This window comes from Sorex araneus, chromosome 1 (assembly GCF_027595985.1).
Source record: "Sorex araneus isolate mSorAra2 chromosome 1, mSorAra2.pri, whole genome shotgun sequence".
Classification (NCBI taxonomy): Eukaryota; Metazoa; Chordata; class Mammalia; order Eulipotyphla; family Soricidae; genus Sorex; species Sorex araneus.
The window spans coordinates 292,132,208-292,138,207 of record NC_073302.1 but is presented as its reverse complement, the minus strand read 5'-3'; the positions used below and the strand labels follow the sequence as shown (position 1 = coordinate 292,138,207).

Sequence of the window (6,000 nt, the reverse complement as noted above, 5' to 3'; positions counted from 1 at the left end):
GCAATAAAGGTGGGGGCCACCCGACGGCTCGGGTGCAGGCGGCAAAACCCAGCCACGCAGCACACGGCACTTCAACCTAAGAGCAATGACGCGGCCGTGTGCAGGGGGGCCCAGGCCGGGAGGGACTCATCCTGGGGAAGCAAGACATATGAGAGCACTGTCTAGAGAGGACTGAAAACAACAGAAAAACCAAAGTGAATTTGCTTTATTTTCACTGGGCAGTGGCAATTCTACACCCATCAGTAACATGTTGGTCACTGTTTGTCACTGTCATCCCGTTGCTCATCGATTTGTTCAAGCGGGCACCAGTAACGTCTCTCATTGAGAGACGTATTGTTACTGTTTTTGGCATATCCAATACACACAGGTAGCTTGCCAGGCTCTCCGAGAGGGGCGGAGGAATCAAACTCGGGTCAGCCGCGTGAAAGGCGAATGCCCAACCACTGTGCTATCGCTCCAGCCCAACATGTTGGTAAATGTTTAAAAACTGCTTCTCTGGGGACAAGATGTATTATATGTACATGTATCTGTGTATCATCCCCTTGCTCATCAATTTGCTTGAGCGGGCACCAGTAACATCTCTACTGTGAGACGTGTTGTTACTGTTTTTGGCATATTGAATAAGCCACGGGGAGCTTGCCCGGCTCTGCTGTGCGGGTGGGATACTCTCGGTAGCTTGAAGGGCTCTCTGAGAGGGACAAAGGAATCGAACCCAGGTCAGCTGTGTGCAAGGCAAATGCCATACCTGCTGTGTTATTCCTCCTAGTCTGTCAGAATATTAAATGTAATAAATCAGTGTGAACAAAAAATTTTAAAAAATTTTAAAGAGCAGGAGAACTGGTCTTCAGTAGGAAATTTGGCAGAGAGGAAGGAGTGAGGGGGAGTTAGGGAAGGGAACAGTAGGACAATGTGGTAGGTGGGAAGTACAGTCACAGAGGCAGGCTGGGGGCAGGAGGGAAACTGAGGACATTGGTGGAGGGTAGTGTGCACTGGTGAAGGGGCTGGGGTTGGAATAATGTACAACTGAAACTCAATAATGAGTATATTTGTACCTTTATGAGTATATTTGTACCTTTGTCATTCACGGTGATTCAACTTAAAAAATTAGTTTGGGTTTTTGGGACACATATGGTGGAGGTCAGGGCTACTGCCAGCTTTATGCTTAGAGCCATAAGAGATCATACGTGCCAAAGGTTGGCAGCATGCAAAGCAAGCACTTGGCCCACTGCAGTCTTTCTCCAGCCCCTATTATAAATTTTACTGATACAAAGGTATATAGCACATAATTTACAAATAATATATGCTAATGAAAATAAGAGGTGTATCATAAATATGTATGTTCACGCGTAACTATTCCCCAAAGCAGCAAGTAGGGAAGGATTGTATTCCATTTGGGACACCATCCACATGAGCTGCCCGCCACACAACCAGGTTTGTCATAAATCTGAAGCTACATAACGGGTTTGGAGGACTAAGGACCAGAGGAGTAAACTTAAATGAAATACTGGCGGTGCATTAGACCACACGGGGATGGGGGGAGGGAGGAGGTGGGGGGACCACGGGGAGACTGTGGGGGAAAGATCTTTTAAGAACGGATTTTCCGAGACATCAGAGGAAACGCACAAGGAACCAGTCCTTTGGATTCAGTTGACTGGGGAGAGCTGTTGGAAGAGGTAGTCCCACTAGACTGAGGAATACCAAGACATGGGTGGGAGTTGGGAGACGGAAAAAGTGGCAACAGGCAACTTCCAAACGCGGCTTGGGAGCGCAGGGGGGCGGGGGAGGGAGGGTGCTGGAAGGCTAAGGGGGCAGAGGAAGACTTGGGGCTTCTCTGATGCTTACTAGACCCAGTGAAGAGGAGAGGTCGGTGTCAGATGAGACTGTGGGGTGGGGAGAGGACGGTGGTGTGCAACCCCGGGGGAGAGAAAGGTTGGTGTGCAACCCCGGGGTGGCAAGAGCCAAGGGATCTCCTGAGACTGGAGGCCCGCGGGGCCCGTGGGTCTTTCGGAGAACCTGGACCTGAGCATGCATGCAAGAGGATCAGCGTAATTAAAAAAGAAAAAAAAGGCGGCCAGCGGGACGCGAGAGGGCAGCGCGTCCGGGAGCCACCAAGGAGAGATGCACGTATTTTTAAACAACTCCACCAGCCTGGGAGAAGTCGCGGCTGGGGGTGGACCTGAGGTCGCCCGGGCACGACCCCCGACAAGGCTGGGGAGGGCGCTGGAGGCTGAGGCGCGGGCGGCCTGCCTGGCACCCGCTTCCGCTCCCGCCTCCCGGGGCCCCGGGGCTCGGGCCGCCCCTTCCCGCCCCGGCCCCGCCCGGGTGGCGCGCCCAGGACTCGGCTTCCTCCCCTCCCGCCGACTCCGCCGGGGCCCCGCCTCCTGGGTGACGTCACCCGAGCCGCCACCAATGAGCCGGAGAGGGCGCGGCGGCCGCGGGAGAGTGACGGCCGCGACAACCAATGGCGGCGGGGAGGGGGCGTGGCGAGGCGGAGCGTGCGAGCGAGCCCCCGCGCGCGCGTGGGGAGCCGCGGGCGGTGCGCGCGGCGCGCGGCGCGGGCGGGAGGGCGCGGCGGGGGGCGGGGGGCGCGGGCGGCCCCTCCCCCTGCCCTGCTCGGGGCGGCCGCCGGGAGCCGCCGGAGTTTCGGCGCCCGGGAGGGAGATGCGGCCGCCGCTCGGGCTCCTTGCAGGTAACGCGCGGGGCGGCCCCTGCAGGGCCGAGCGCGCCGCGACGGGGGGAGAGGGGGGCCGACCCGCAGCCCACGCCCCGACCCGGCAGCTGCCGGAGGAGTTGATCGGAGTAGCGGGGCTGCAGACCCCGCGGCTGGGAGGGTCCCGGGGCGCCGGGCTCCCCGCTGGAAGCAGCCGCGCGCGGGACAAAGGGCGCGGCGTGGAGGGGGCGCCCCGGGACTCGCGCTCCTGGGCTTGGCCTCGGCCCGGGGTCGCCACCAGCTTGGCGGGCGCGCCCCGGCCCGCAGCGGCCACCTGGCCCCGGGACCCCCGAGCTGGCCAGCCGCGCCGGGCCTCTTGGCCTCCTGCCCCGGGTCCGAGGCAAGCGCGGCTCCCCCGCCGTGCCCGCGAGTGCTGGTTGCGGCGCGAGGGGGCGAGGCGGGAGGGTTGGCGGGGCGGGGGGCGGGGGTGGGGGGGACTGGCCAGCCGCCACTTGCCCGCGCGGGCTGCGGAGTTTGGGGGCACACCGAGCAGGGGGTGCCCCCGCAGCCTCCCCCACTGCCCGCCCGCCGGGGCTGGGGGGTTCGTGGATGCGGTGTCTCCGAGAGCCGCACAAAAGGAGGGAGGAGTTGGAGCCCGAGCCCACGCGCTGTCCACGCGGCCCTGGGCCCTGCGTGGCAGATGGATCATGGGGAACTTCCTGGAGCAATGAACAGTGACAAGAACCCGGGCCCCTGCCCACCCCCCTCCCGCCCCGCAGTGCCCCCACCCCCATCCCCAGGAGCCCCAGACGGTTCTGATCACTACAAGCCAGCAAGCTGGAAACTTTCTGGGAGCGTGTGGAACCCTGCGGTGCTTCTTGCGGGTCTGTAGGCGTGGTGCTTGGCCCTGAGGAGTGCCTGGATTAATAATAAAAAAAAAAAAAAGAAGAAGAAAGAAAAGGAAAAGAAAAAAACAAGGAAGCGATTGGCAGGACCATTTCTGTTCAGCATGCATGGGGGAGAGCGGAGGAGCCCCACCATCTCGCAGGCCTGAGGCTCCCAGGAGAGCTGCCTGCCAGGGTGGGGTCACCCGCTCCAGGTCAGGACCCAGGCGCTCCTTAATCCCATCCCAGAGGCTCTCCGTGGCCTCTGCCTGGCCAGGCCACTGGCGGGTGGCTGGCTCGTCCAGGTGGAAGGGGGGCAGAGGCCGGCAGGCCCGCAGCGCTTGCAGAAGGTCCCCAGGTAGATGGTGGCGGCTGATTGTCCCTGGTGGATCCAGGAGGGTGGCACCCCCACTTGCCTCCCTGGAGCCCAGACGGCAGTGCCAGCTGCCACCTGGCCCCAGGGGCTCACTCTCTGGGAGGTTTTCATTCATTGGTTTTAACCCCCTCGAAAACTAGGCTGGAGAAGTGGAGAATAACGGGACTTTTGCTGGCTCTGCAGTCCACCCACCGGGAGGGCTGGTTCCTTCCCGACACTGACAGCCAGGCTGGAGGCAGGGGGGAGCAGAATGCAGCCCTTCTCACACACACACACACACACACACACACACACACACACACACACAAACCTGAGGGACCCTTCCTGCAGAGGGGAGCAGGCCTCTGCCTCTTCATACCTTGGGCCACCATCCCTGTCTGTCCCAACTGCCCTGGGTACCAGGCCCGCCAGGATCTGGCAGAAGCTGATTCTCAGTGGCTGGAGGGGTAGCAGGGGGGCTGTCTCTGAAGGGCTCACGGCACCCGCAGCCACTGCAGCCACGCAGAGGAGCACACGCCGTGTGCATCAGGGGACCCCGCAAAGTGTGTCTGCAGCATGATGGCAGCATCCGGGGTGCTGAGGCAGGTGATCAGAGGAGTCTCAGGAGAGCCGGCTGCCCCATCCATCTCTCCTTCATCTTTGCTGCGCCAGGACTGGTGCTCTCGCTCCGCCGTGGGCTGAGGTTTGGGCATCCTACCTGGTAGTGCTCTTCCTGGCTCAGGCCTCAGGGGGTTCCTCCCGGATGTGCCAGGGACCGATCCCCGGGCTCTCATAGGCCAAGCTGGGCTCCAGCCCCACACACGGCTCTCCCACTGGGGACCGGAGGCCTGCAGGCCACCGACTGCCTGCCGGCCCACTCTTAGCCCCTTGGCTGGACCGCGGGGACTTTGCAAAGTTCCCCGCTCTCTGCTGCGGCACTCTGAGCCCCAGGGCCACGTGTGGGTACCAGTGAAAGCTTTCATCCCGGAGACTGGGGGAGGGACAGGGCCATGCAGAGAGAGCCCAGAGAGAGCCAGCCACCGTGGGGGAAGCCTCGCGAGGTGGGGGCGCAGGAGCCGCAGCAGCTGGGTGGAGGCCAGCCTCCCTGGTTCTCCTGCAGAACTGGAGGCAATCGATCGATTGATCGTGCCGAGATTGATTCAGCCGCCCTGCTGGCTCCCCAGAGCCCAGGTGCCCGGGTCCAGAGTCCAGCCTTCTTATCTCAGCGCCCGCCCCACAGGAAAATAGTGGGACCAGGCAGCCCTGAAGTGCGGGGTTACTCCTGAACTGCATTTGATCCCTCAATGGCCCTGCGGGGAGGAGCACCCAGGTATGTGCAGCTGACGCAGGGAGCACTGCGTCCAGTTGCAGGACCACCTCGAGCCGACAGAAGGGTTTGCTTTCTTCCACATGCAATGTGGGGGTCAGTGAACATCTTAGGGCCTCCCTGTTAAGTCACGGCCTCGTCCTAAACTTTTCACATTTAGTTTTTTTAATAGAAGAAATCATTCTCCAGGGCTGCAGGGGCACACACGTTGGTGCTCCCGGCGCAGTGCTTGGGGGTCGCTCTTTGATGTCCTTGGGGATCCTGTGGTTCTGGGCTTGGACCCCATCTCTGGCCCACAGAGCACATGCACAGCCCATTGCGAGCCCTCCAGCCCCTAAACGGAGCCATTTCCTTTACTGACACAGAGACCCAACGTCGGGGCTGCCTGGGCCACCAGTACTGTGTTAGCAAGTCTGCTGTGCATTGGGCCAGTCTTTGTCCTGAAGACGTGAAAAAGGCAGCCCAGCTCTCTAGGGAGATCCAGGGATCTCCCCACCCCCGACCTCTCTCCGCACCTGGACAGGAAGGGACAGTGCTATGTCCACTGGGTGATGCTTCCTCCAACTTTCACTCAATAGAAGCTTCCACAGAAGATGCCTGTGACCTCATGTGGCCTGTGTCTGATCAGGGGCTTTGACCTGGGGACTTGGGGAGCCAATCAGTACCTCTCGCATCCTTCCTGGTCCCTCTCTGTGTCCCCGAGAGGACTGGGAACCAATTCACCCCACAGGGAAGGGGATTCGCCCTGGAAAACCACAGTGATGTTCCCCCCTCCCAGAAGGCC

The 6,000-nt window shown here is 61.0% G+C and overlaps 1 protein-coding gene across 1 annotated transcript in view; it reads left to right on the top strand.

Annotated features, from left to right (window-relative positions):
* The first annotated feature begins 2,548 nt into the window (after positions 1-2,548).
* The window catches only part of TMTC4 (transmembrane O-mannosyltransferase targeting cadherins 4), a 46,902-nt gene continuing 43,450 nt past the window's right edge, over positions 2,549-6,000 (top strand). Inside the window, exon 1 of the mRNA XM_055140444.1 lies at positions 2,549-2,689. The gene's annotated coding sequence lies outside the window, so the exon portion shown is untranslated. The remainder of the gene's footprint in view (positions 2,690-6,000) is intronic.